Source organism: Peromyscus californicus, unplaced genomic scaffold, assembly GCF_007827085.1.
Source record: "Peromyscus californicus insignis strain IS unplaced genomic scaffold, ASM782708v3 Scaffold_23__1_contigs__length_62951481, whole genome shotgun sequence".
NCBI lineage: Eukaryota > Metazoa > Chordata > Mammalia > Rodentia > Cricetidae > Peromyscus > Peromyscus californicus.
In genome coordinates, this window is record NW_026294534.1 from 50,544,910 (window position 1) to 50,558,871 (window position 13,962).

Sequence of the window (13,962 nt, forward strand, 5' to 3'; positions counted from 1 at the left end):
TCGAATAACGAGAAGACTCCCGGCAACGTCCTGTCACTAAAAATGACTGTCTGTCAGTGATGGGAATGACCTGCCTGGTGCGATAGTTAAAAGTGCAATCTTCAGGGCCTGAGAGCATGGGTAACTCGGTGGTAAAATGTATGCTCAGCATGCAAAGGGCTCTGGGTTCTGTTCCCAGCACTCCTAGGACCAACACACACACACACACACACACACACAGATGTACACACATATATATGTATGCATGTGTATATATTGTAATATATAATACATATAATTATATACAATTATATATTGTAACTTATAATAAAATATATATGCATACACACATATTATATATAGTAATATTACTGTATGTATACATACACATGTCTCTGTGTGTGGGGTGTGTGTGTGTGTGTAGATATACAATTAACCAGATCACAAGAACACAAGGCCCTACTGGTCTGAGAGCACTCAGTGCTTTCAGAAATCACCAGAGGAAACTATTCCTTCCAACAAGAATTGTTGGGAACAATTATAAGAGGAGGTGGGATTTTAATTTGAACATAAAGACTCCATCACAATAACAACTCAATCTAATATTTTAGATGTGTACTATAAGTCCCTACCACAACCTTATGAGGTAGATATGATTACTGTATGATTTTTTAAAAAACATCAAAGAGAACAATATTAACTAACTTATCCAAATGAATATAGATGGGAAAAGAAACAACAAGGATTCAAAAGCAACACTGTCTAGTCCAGTTCCCACCCAGGGGGAGACGTCCCAGAATGGGAGACATTTGGACAACTTCATGAACCAGGAATCAAGGGGAGGGCAGGTGACTGAGGACTATCCACTGAAGAGGAAAATCTCATGAAGAGTTATATTAGGAAAGCAATTATCTCCAGTTCTAAGTAGCTGTTAGGAAGGGCACACGGTGCAGATACTTCTACATTAGTATTTGCTCACTTTCAAGTGCTAATAACACAGTGTATTGTTATTATACTTATACCTGTCTTCTCTCTCTCTCTCTCTCTCTCTCTCTCTCTCTCTCTCTCTCTCTCTCTCTCTCTCTCTCTGTGTGTGTGTGTGTGTGTGTGTGTGTGTGTGTGTGTACTTAGTGTGTGTGTGTGTGTGCAAATGCACACATATGCATACAGAGACCAGAGGACAACCTTGGGTGTCACCCCTCAGGTGTGTTCATCTTGTTTTGATTTGGGGGTTCATTTGTTGTTGTTTGGTTTTGATGTTGTTTTGCTTTTGTTTATAACAGCATCTCTCGCTGATCTGGAACACGGCAATTAACGTGAGCTCCAGGGATCCATCTCCTCAGTACTGGGATCACAAGTGCATGCCACCACGCCTGGCTTTTTTATGAGTGTTCTGGGGATTGAACTCAGGTATAGTTTTTTTGTTTTGTTTTGTTTTTTAATCTGTGCTGTTTGTGGGGTCCATCACCCAGTTCCCAATAAATACACAGAGACTTATTCTTACTTATGAATGCTCGGTCTTAGCTTGGCTTGTTTCTAGCCAGCTTTTCTGACTTAAATTATCCCATCTACCTTTTGCTTCCAGGCTTTTACCTTCCTCTATTCTATATACCTCTCTTTTTAACTTTCTACTATACAGCAGGCTGTGTGGCTGTGTGGCTGTGTGGCTGGGTGGCTGGGTGGCTGGCCCCTGGCGTCCTCCTCCTTCTCCTTTTCTCACTCCTCCCTCTTCTCTCTTATTTATTCTCTCTGCCTGCCAGCCCTGCCTATTTCTCTCTCCTGCCTAACTATTGACCATTTAGCTCTTTATTAGACCAATCGGGTGTTTTAGACAGGCAAAGTAACACAGCTTCACAGAGTTAAACAAATGCAACACAAAAGAACGCAACACATCTTTGCATCATTAAACAAGTATTCCACAGCATAAAAGAATGTAACACATCTTGAACCAATATTCCACAACACTTAGGTCCTCATGCTTACATGCCAAACACTTCACCAATGGAGCCATTGTCTCAGCCCTCTTCATTTCTTTATTATGGCAGCAGGATTTAACCTGATGATTTGCACACAATGGGATCTCCATCTGTGTAGTCCTGTGGTTTGGTCCTGGGGCAGCTGTCTTTTTTTCACAATTCAGATAAATAAAAATGCCAATCAAAAGACTCTAGGAGTTGGGATAGAAAGATGGCTCAGTGGTTAACAGCACTTGCTGCTCTTGCAGAGGACCCCGGTTTGGTTCCCCAGCACCCAAGTGTGGCTTACAATCACCTGTAACTCCAGCTCTAGGGGATCTGATGTCCTCTTCTGGCTTCTGAGGGCTCCAGGAATGCACATGGTGCACATATGTACATGCAAGCATTTACATAGATGTCAAAGTAAAAAGAAAAAAGCCCCTGGAAGAGAGACTGCTTTCATTTAATCTTTTGGTGGGGGGAGGAAGATCAAGAAACGTGAGACATGAGGAAACATAGTCAATTATAGGAAGTAAAATATGGGATAGCCGGGCGGTGGTGGCGCACGCCTTTAATCCCAGCACTCGGGAGGCAGAGCCAGGTGGATCTCTGTGAGTTCGAGGCCAGCCTGGGCTACCAAGTGAGTTCCAGGAAAGGCGCAAAGCTACACAGAGAAACCCTGTCTCGAAAAACCAAAAAAAAAAAAAAAAAAAAAAATGGGATGACCTGAAGAATCAATCTGTCAAAACAATAGGAAAACTATCTGATTAAAGAGAGAGAATCACTTGCAATTTTCAGTCGTGTCTTTGGAAGTGTGCTATAAACTGTCATGTAGCCACAAGGATGACCTTTTATTTAAAGAAAAATTACATTGTTATTTATTGCTCTTTTTTTGGTGATTTATAGTAATGCCCTCACAAATTGACGGCGAGTCATCGTCTTTCTTGAATGAAAAGGTCAGTGTAGAAATGAGAATCAAAAGTGGCTCATGTATGTCTGTCAATACTGCCAGCGCTCTGGTTTTGCTTATGCCACCCTTTTCTAGGAAAGCTTGGGTTTTGTTTGTTTGTTTGTTTGTTTTTAAATTAATATTTTTATTTGTATTTTTTATTTGTTTTTTTGAGATTTTTTTTTAATTGAGAAATTTTTTTTCATTCATATTACACACCAATCAAAGAATCCCCTCTTCCCTCCTCCTACTCCCTCATCCTCCCCCTCCCAACCCATGTCCACTCCACCCCACCACAAGAAGGCAAGGGGCTCCCATGGGGAGGCACATCCAGTAGAGGCAAGTCTAAGCTCTTCTCCTGCCTCGAGGCTGCACGAGTTGTCCCATCATAGGGAGTGGGCTCCAGACCGGTGAATACCCTGACTGTCATCACAGAGCTTTTCTCCAGTGACTGATGGAAGCAGATGCAGAGATCCACAACCAAACACCAGGAAAGCCTGTTTCACAGCAAGGTTTTTGAAGTCTATAATGATGAAAGGGTCTAGAACCCGAGTTTGACAACATTTTCTTCAGCACTGTTTAAATCTGGATCTTTCGATTACAAGCTGAAAGAGGGGAACACAGACGGCAAAGACAGCCCGGCGAGCACCGACTTTATTAGGCTGCCATCTGTAGTGTTAAATAACGACTAGGTGGGGTCATCATTTGGGACCACTTTCCTACTCCAAGCCCCGAAAAACAGATAGAATGGAGTCACTCGTATACCACATAATTAAACTGAACTTTAAAGCAGGACCACTTTAAATCCAGCGAGGCCGGTCTACTGTAGTCATAGCAATAAAAAGGGTCCCTTTGCTTTCACCCTATAAGGAAAGTAATTTTGAGAGAAATTAATCATTTGGGGGTATTTCATTTCTACTTTACCCCTTTTCTATCAAACCAGTATTCTCTGTTCGGCTCACCATTCCCTTATTGTAGAAGTACAAAGCCAATTCAACCTCTACAGTGTGTGCTGATGTCATCTTTAACATTGGGATGTATCTACATGGCAGTGCACTCAACTCATTTGGGTAGAGAAAATGACGTGAGCTTTTTAATTTGCATATCTGCAAATGTCATTGTTTTCCTTGCATTTTCTAGCTTTAGTGACGGTGTGCATTAGCACGTCTATTGACTTTGCCAAATATAACACGTTCAGAAGAGAAGCCCCAAAGGCTGGAGACTGAAGTTCGAGACTGTGACAAGGCAGCTATAACGAAGCAGATAACACTGAATCGGGACCTTGTAGCGGAAGCTGTTCCCCATGGTCCCTTCCTCTGCGTCCTTGGCTGTTTTCCAAGCTCTTGATGTCAGCTGCTGCTTTGGATGCTCCCTGTACCATCAACTAATCAAGGTCCTGCATTAGCTGTGCTGGCTCCCTGAAACCTCACCCTTGGTTGTGTCGATTGTCATTTCCTGCTGATACTACTACTGGTTTGGAATTTTAGGTCTGCTTGACTTTATGATATTCAAGGTGTAAAGTGAATAGAAGACTTCTTCTAGGGAGACTGCCCTGATTGGTTTTTGTCAAGTTGACACACGGTAGAGTCATCTGGGAAGAGGAATCCCAGTTGAGAAAAATGTCTCCTCAGATGGCCTGTAGGCAAGTCTGTGAGGGACTTTGTTCAATTGATGATTGATGTGGGAGGGCCTAGACCACAGTGGGTGGCGCCACCACTGGGCAGGTGGTCCTGGGTTGTACAAAAATGCAGTCAGAGCAGGCCATGAGGAGCAGGCCATGAGGAGCAGGCCATGAGGAGCAGGCCATGAGGAGCAGGCCATGAGGAGCAAGCCATGAGGAGCAAGCCTTGAGGAGCAATTAAGGCTGGAAGCAGCATTCTCCCATGACTTTTGCCATTAGATTCCTACCTTAGCTTCCCTCAATGGACTGAGACTCACAGTATATAAGTTCAATGAACTGTTTCCTCCCCAAGTTGATTTTGGTCATGGTCTTTGTTTCAGCAATCGGAAGCAAACTAAACCAAAAAATGACCTAGAGAGATACATCTGGATGATTGAAGTGTGGTAAAAACACAATTTTTATACCTTCACAATGTGAGTACTGGGAATACCGAATTGTTACATTCATAGGTCTATTCCATGCACTGTAGTTTCCTGGAACATGGTAACTATATCTTCTTAGGCTTTTCAATATCTAAAATAGTTTCTGTGTATAACAAAAACTAAATGAATGTTTTGAATAAGTGACAAAAGAATGAATGAGTGGGAGGATGGACGATAACTAAAATTGTTAATTGTTAGTCACTAAGGGAAGACAGATAGTCAATATTTATTGAGCACTCATAATGTACCAATTTAAGCTTAAAGATAGATTATAAGAATTTATGGGGAACTGGGGCTCAGTGGGTAAATCACTTATTACCATTAGGACCTGAGTTTGAATCCCCCAGAACCAAAGTTAAAGCCAAGTATGTAGCTCATGGCTGAAATCCCGGTGCTTTTAGATAAGATGGAAGGTGAAGACAGGAGAATCCCAGAAACTCACAGCCCAGCTAGCCTGGTGTACACAGCTGCAAACCACAAGACCCTGTCTGGAAAAGGTGGAAGGTGAGGCCTGACTCCTGGGGTTGTCCTCTGGCCTCCACTGGTGCATCATGGTGTGCAAGCACCCTCACTCACACACATACCTCTCTCTGTGTGTGTCTCTGTCTCTGTCTCTGTCTCTCTCTCTCTCTCTCTCTCTCTCTCACACACACACACACACACACACACACACACACACACACACACACACCACCATTGTAGTTTAAGATAATGAATCAGTGAATTGGTTCTGCTTTTCATCCACTATACGTATCAAGACTGAGTGACATTTGACACCCTTTAAAGATGTCTGGATCATCTAGCTGGAGCTAACTTCAGGCTACGTGATACCAGAGCTATCGATCTGACTTGAGCATAGTTGAGCAGAATACTATTGGTGTAATTATTAAGGCCACTCCACGTAGTTAAAAGGAGATTTATTTAATGGCGTAACTTACAAATTAAGGAATAGGTAGGTCGCGGAGTCTGGGGAAGGTGTAACACAGTCCAGCGGTGTTCTCTGGAGCTCTGCTCGGTCCACCTCTCCAGTCCAGGGTCCCGCAACAGAGAGCGCCCGCCGATCCAGATCTCGGGTCCCCCGGCGCCTCCCTTGGCCCCGCCTTGTAGGCGTGACAGTTGCTGAAGTCTCAATGGGGGTTGGAACTTCCAGATCAAAGCTGGAATGGCTACCCACTACAGAATACTTTGCTCACTGTTCAGCTGAACGATTTTTTAGGGTCAATAGGTCAGAATATGGGGTCAAAGGTTAATGGGGCTACCCACCTGGGATCCACCCTGCATGACATTTTTGCTGAATTTTAATGTGGTCATTTAGCAAAAACTCACTCTCCTCAAAGTTCGATTTCCTCTAGACTCAGCACAATCCCCAGTCTTCCCTTGATCCTCACTACCAACAAGCCTTCAAAGGAGTCTTGCTTTATGAGGTGGGTTGGGAATCTGAATGCCCAGGACCTCCAGGCTGTCTCAATTCCAGGGTCATCATCTACAGATGGGCAATGGCCTCAGTCACAGGGATTCATTTCACTCCTGATTGCCAGAACGAAGATGTTTTACCACCCAGAGCTTATGAAGTGAATTGTCATCCCTTACACACGTGCCGTACCATGGGGTCATCTTGCCTGGAACACATGTCCATGCTGAGAGGACAGGCGGTGTACAGCAGCACCTGGAGTCCTGCAGGTGACAAGCAAGCTGTCTTGCCTTTAGCTTTCAGCAACTCTTAAAACAAATCTTATTTAGGAGACTGCACATGGCACATATGGTTTTGAAAGTACACAAAAGATCAGAAAGAAATAGTCCTGTCAAATTTTTCTCTTTCATCAGACTTCAAATTAGAGGTATATTGGAATCATTCTCTTAAAGTATCCATAGGATTTTTTGCTTATCTTTTCTTTTATAATCCATGTTTCACCAACATCCAACCATCTACATAGTAAATCCAGTAGTTTTTAGGAATAAAGTGTGTATGTGTGTGTGTGTGTGTGTGTGTGTGTGTGTGTGTGTGTGTGTGTGTATTGTGGTCAGGAAGATGGCTCAATGGATAAAAGCCCTTGTTCTACACGTATGAGGACCTGAGTTCAAATCCCCAGAACTGCTTGTGGCCACATGCATGCCTGTAACTCAGCACTGTTGGGAGTGGGTAGGGGCTTTAGACAGGAGGATGACTGGGGTTTGCTGGTTACCACTCCAGCTCCAAGTTTAATAGATACCTTGGGGAAATAAAGCAAGAAGTGACAGACCTTTCTTGTCTGACCTCTACATGTGCACACACATAAATATGTGGATATATAAAACACACACATACACACACACACACACACACACACACACACACACACATACACACACACACACAAGAGCTATATATTCCATAGCTACTATTGTTACTATGGGTTTTTTCTTAACTTGTATTGTGATTCCGATCTTTTCTTTGTTAGCATATTCTTTGGTGTGAAAATTTGGAATTATGACATCATAATATGTTTTGTGTTTTATTTAGCACTATGTAGTTTTGAAAGCCAGTGGTAAAATTCTCATTCACTGGAACTCTACAAAGTCAAATTCTATGTATCTTCTTTGATATATGCTTTTCATTTTTAAAATTTCATTATTGTTTTGTGTGAGGTGTGTGTGTGTATGTGTTTTACTGGGGATTGAATCCAGCACTTTGCACAGGTTAGGCCAGCACTGTAGTCTGAGCTACAGCCCCTTTTTAACTTTTTAGTTTTAAGTTGCACAAGCTGACCTTGAACTCACTCAGTATTCCAGGAAGGCTTTGAACTTGCAACCCTCAGCTTTGGCCTTCTGAGTAACTGCAGTCTTGAGCCATTCAGTCTGGCTTGGTGCACATTTCTTTTAAAACATCGTATTGCAGTTCTCTTGGGGAAAATTCAGAGGTCCTGGCAATCACCAATTAATAGTCTTACTTTCACATGCAGAATTTTAAAAACAGAAGTTATGATGATTAGTCTTGACTGCCAGCTGGATTGAATTGAGGGATGCCTGGGAGATTAGTAAAGCACACCTCTGGGGGTAATTGTCGGAGATGATTGGATATTGAAGACTCTGACCTAATCAGATTAATCCCTTGGCAAATTCAATTTCGATGGCATTATGGGGAGGTAGTGGAAATTGGGAAATCGGGGAAGCTTGAGGAAGTACGTCCCTGGGGACATGCCTGTGAAGAGTCCATCATGTTCCAGAACCCTTTCCTTCTGCTCCATCTTTTTCTAGGCTGCCATGAGACAAGGACCTTTCTCCCACTCCAGTCTTCCACCATGATGCACTGCTTCATTACAGACCCAGAAACACAGAGCCAAGCGATCACGAAATGAAATGATGAGCCCAGAGAAACCCTCTCTCCTCTCTCAAGTTGTTTCTCTTGGCCCCCTCGGATGAGGGACGGAGCCAGCTCCCCTAGGATCATGCCATCAGGGCCAGTTCTCCTACACCCATGGTGAGAGGTGGGGCCATCTCTCCTGACTGTTGGGGACAGGGGCAGCTCTCTTGCTGCAGTGTCCAGTGAGGGATAGGGCCAGCTTTCCCAGGGCCAGGGAAGGGCAGGGCCGGCTCAGCATGGCCCTTTTATTTCATCCTGCATTGTTCCTACGGCCCCCTGAGGTGACATGGGCCACAGACATCATCAAAGACCCCAGCTGCAGCAGGACCACAGGGACCCAGACATGGCCCCTGGCAGCAGCTCACAACCCACAGATATTTATCCTTTGTCTGTCTATCATCTATTCCTCCACTCAGTTCACAAAATGGTTGAGAAGCCCCACAAACAGTTTCCTCCAAGTTGGGAACCCAAGAAAGCTACTTCTGTAGTTGGAAGCCCTGAAAGCCAGGATACTGGTGCTGAAGAGTGTAGTTCCAGTCTGTAAGGACGAAAACTAGGGTTGCTGAGCACAGCAGAGGATGGATGGCAAAGCTCAAGAGGTTTGGGGGGGGCTATAGAGAGGGAATGGGGTGGGGGGAGAGGAAAATGAGGAGGAAGAGGAAGAAGGAGGAGGAAGAAGACAGGAAGAGGTTGAGGAGCAAGAGAGTGAATCATCCCTCCTTCTTCTTCCGTTTCATTTTATTCAGACCCTGAATAGACTTGATGATGCCCGTTCACATCTCTGAGGATAGTATACTTTATTCTGTATTTTACATACTTTAGATATTGTCATTAGGGATGATGCTGATAAACTTCTGTATTGTGTGAATTTTCCATCATGATGACATCAATACCGAGACAGACCTGCTCAACTACCACCCAGGCCCATAGCCTGGCCTTGGGTTGGCCCACCCTAACATTTACCCCATTTAGGACCTGCTGGAGCTTGTGAAAGAACTGGTCCGGTGGAACAATACTCTCAGGAGCTCCATGACTCAGGGTGCCCGAGGGATATCAAGAGGAGTTTCAGTGATGATCCAGTGATGATGGTGTACCAGAATCCAGAGGCCTTGAACCAGACTAATGAGTCATTGTAATGAACATTTACAAGGAAAGCTGATTGGAAATACATACATATATATATATATATGTTGTTTCTCTGGAGAACCTGTCTATCTGGAAGACATACTCTGAGATAATTCAGATTCCCAGTCTCTTTCTCCCATTGGTCTCCAAGAAATATACTCGATACAAATACAAAATAAGTAATTAAAGGAGTATTTTCTTCAAGGAAGGAGACTTGCCCTTTCATGTCTTCTCCAGTTGGTGGCAAGCACTGCCTGGTCCTTAAAACACTTCTAAGACCTTCTATTTTACATATGGTTTAACAGCAAGGATCAGCACACACACTGCAGAAGACCTCTAGCCTAAAAGACAAGGGCTAAATATAACAAGTAACCAAACAGAAATGACTCAAAAGAATCGAAGTCAATGCAGATTTAAGGTTGAAGCATTTTTTTCTTTAAAATGTTTTTGTGTGTATGTGTGGTGTATGTGAACAAGCATGCTCAAGGGTGTGTGCCTGTGTGTACACACACGTTTGTAGGTGTCCTCATCCATGCATGCACATATCAAAGCCGGAGGTAGACATTGGAGTCTTCCTTCATTGAGCTACTTCCCGGATCTGCCTCCCACACCCCCTTCTGGCTTCTTACATGGGTGCTAAGGATTTGAACTCAGTTCTTCATGTACAACAAGCACTTTACCCACCAAGCCCAGCAGGAAGCATTTTGAACTCCATACTATATGTCTTTAGAGTAAAAATAAGCTGCATGTGTGAAAAAGAAAAGCCATATGAGGCTATAAAAAGGACATTGTTTAAGCACACAAAATAGAATTATAGCTGGGTGTGGTAGGGCACACCTTTAATCTCAGCATTTGGGTGGCAGAGGCAGGCAATCTCTGAATTTGAGGCCAGTCTGGTCTAACACAGCCAGGGCAACATAGTGAGATCCTGTCTCAACAAACAAATAAACCAACCAGAATTATAATTAAAGTACTATTACCACCACCACAAAAGGAGGTGTCTCCATGGATGCCAGGGGTCTGGGCTGCAACCTGTGGCCATGTTGGTGTCTGAGGGCCATGCAGCCACCCGGCCCTCCTGATCTGAGTTGCCTGTGCTGCCACACAGGGTCATGGTGTCATCTGGGGCCAAGTTGCTGGGTCTCTGCCCAGCTGCAACCAGAGTCTGGGTTGATGTCCATAGCTCCTTTTGCCACCAGGGACTGTGTGGATGCCCAGGGTCTGGACAGCCACCTAAATCCATGTTGGTGTTTGAGGGCCTTGCTGCCACTGAGGCCATACTGATGTGGGTGACCTGTTCTGAGGGCCTTGCTGCCACTGAGGCCATACTGATGTGGGTGACCTGTTCTGCCTGTCCCCAAAGCCATGGTGACATCCAGACCAGAGCTGTTGCTGAAAGCCATGTCTGGGTCCTTGGTCCTACTGCAACTGGGGTCTGTGTTGATGTCCATGGCCCGTACTACCACAGGGGGTATGGGAACCATGGTCCAAGGGTCATGCTGCACCAGCCCTGCCCCTTGCTGGCCCTAGAATAGCCGGCCCAGCCTCTTGCTGGATACTGCAGCAGGAGAGCTGGCCCTGCCACCAGGGGAGAGCTGGTCCTCCATATTCTGGAGAGAAGGTCCACCTCGAACCCATGGGTAAGGGAGAGCTGGCCCCAATGGCATGGGCCTAGGAGAGCTGGCTCTGCCCTTTGCCTAAGGAGGCCAGTCCCAGTGGCCCAGACCAACCAGCTCAGCTACCACCCAGACCCATGTCCTGGGCTTTGGGTTGACCCACCCTAACGTCCGCTCCTTCTATGACCTGCTGGAGTGGGTGAAGGGACTGGTCCTGCAGAGTGATAACTGCAGGATGTCCCAGTGGAGTTTTGGTGAGGGTCCAGAGATGATAATGTGGCAGAAACCTTGAACCAGACCAGTGACTCATTGAAATGAACATTTTGCAGGTGGAGCTGATTGGTGTACTGCATGACACACCACAGCTCCCGATGCCACTAGGATGGATGAAGAGGTGTTGGAAAGATGGAGGAGTGAGGTGGTTTGGTTTGTTTCTTTTCTGTTATGTGATATTTTGTTTGTGTTCTGAGAAATAAAGTTTGCCTGGAGATCAGAGGGTGGAGCTAAGCCACTAGTTAGCCATAGAGGCCAAGCGGTGGTGGCCCATACCTTTAATCCCAGCACTTGAGAGGCTCATGCCTTTGACCCCAGCACTTGGGAGGCTCATGCCTTTGACCCCAGCACAAGCAGGAGGTGGAGACAGGAATATAAGGCTGGTGGAGACAGGCTCTTGGTCCCCTTCCTGTCGAGGATTTCTAGAGGTAAGAAGTCACTAGTGGCTGCTGCTCTGCTTCTCTGATCTTTCAGGTTATTACCCTGATATCTGACTCTTGGTTTTTATTAATAAGACTAATTAAGATCACGATTCAGTTTTGTTTTGTTTTTAATTAATTTTGGGGGACATGCTACAGGAGTGAGGCACAGATATGGAGGGATTGGGAGGTGAGCAGAATTGGGGTACATTATGTGAAATTCCCCAAGAATCAATAAAGAATTAGGTTGAAAAAATAAAAAATTAAGAAAGAAGATGTCTCACATAGAAAGTAGAACAAAGGATGAAGAAAAATAGGAATAGAGCAAATTAAAAAAAATCAGACAAATATAAATGACTAATTTCTGGGGGAAAAAAAGCAGTTTAGTGATGGGAGGTTAGAAGAAATTATCAAGTAAGTCATGCCAGGAAAAGTGAGGAACATGTATTATAAAACTGTATAGAGTCAACCTGTTCAAGGTTCAAAAAAAGTGAGAAAAAAGTTATCGTCAGAACACATTCTAATTAGAACAGTGTGAACCGAAAGAGAATCTGAAAACCTTCTGAGGCAGAAAACAGACAACAGGTGGGTTACAGATAAAGAAGTTAGTCACCTATAGCATAACACAAATCAGTGGCATAACATTGCCTGTCAAGAATATTGAGAATGAAAATGCTATGGCCCATGCCCTTCAGTATTCTGAGTGAAAGTTATTTTCAATTAGGAAGTTATTGTTTGGACAGGTGTACCACTGGCAACAGGAGATACAGCCCCGTGCTTCTGGTTGTGCAGCCCAAGGACTTCCTTGTAGCAGGCTTCTTCTTTCAGGCCACCAACCAGCTCCCAAATCATGACATGGAGACTTACTATTAGTTACGAAGGCTCAGCCTTAGCTTAGGCTCGTTTCCGGCTAGCTCTTATAACTTAACCTGTTTCTCTTCATCTATGTTTTGCCTCGGGGCATTTTACCTTTCTTTCTTTCTGATTGTCCTACTTTCCTGCCTCTCATGTCTGTCTGTCTGGTAGTTACCTGGTTTTTGGCCTCAGGCATGTTCCTCTCTTTCTCCTTCGTTCTCTTTTCCTTCTCTCCTCTCTCCAGATTTCTCCTCCTACTTATTCTCTGCCTGCCAACCCCACCTATCCCTCTCCTGCCTAGCTGTTTCAGCTCTTTATTAGACCATTCAGGTGCCTTAGGCAGGCAAGGGGAAACAGCAACCCATCTTTACATAATTAAGCAAATGCAGCACAAACAAATGTAACACATCTTTGTATCATTAACAAAGGCAGCAGAAACAAATGTAACACACCTTCACATAGCTAAAGTAATATTCTGCAGCATAAACAAATGTAACACATCTTTGTATCATTAACAAAGGCAGCAGAAACAAATGTAACACACCTTCACATAGCTAAAGTAATATTCTGCAGCATAAACAAACGTAACACATCTTTGGCTAGTTAAAATAATATTCCACAACACTTCCTCCCAGAGACCTTTACTCAGGGGCAATCCGACTCTTGACCAATACTACAGAAAAGAATTTCAGGACAAGTCAGGATTAATCAAAGCTGGAGCTCATTAAGAAAGGAGTATACACACATAGAAACTGAAAGGGTGGTTGGTAAGAGTATCCAGTTACTTTCTATTACTGTAATAAACACCATGACCCAAAGCACCTGGAGGAGGAAAGGGTTTAAATTATCTTCCAGCCCACAGTTCACCATGAAGGGAAGTCAGAGCAGGAACTCATGCAGAAACTTGGAGGCAGCTACTGAAGCAAAGGCCATGGAGGAGTGCTGCTTATTAGCTTGCTCTCACGCCTGGCTCAGCTTGCTTTCTTACAGGACCAAGGACCACTGCCCAAGAGTGGCATTGCCCTTAGTGTGCTGGCTACTCCTACATTAATCATTAATCAAGAAAACACCTCACAGACTTGCCTACAGGCAATCTGACAGGGGTGTTGTCCCAGTTGGTTCCTCTTCCCAGATGACCCTATTTGTGTTAAGTTGTCAAAAAAGTTAAGCATGGCAAGAGGAAAGAGACACACTTTAATGTCTTTTTTAAAAACCTAAATTTATATATAGCTTTTGAAATTACATTGTTCAAAGGATGTAATGTCCAACCAGTCTCAAAGATTAAAGTTCTTAAATTAAGTGTTAAAAGAACTGATTTACTTAATTTTCTAATCTTAAGAGCCTCATT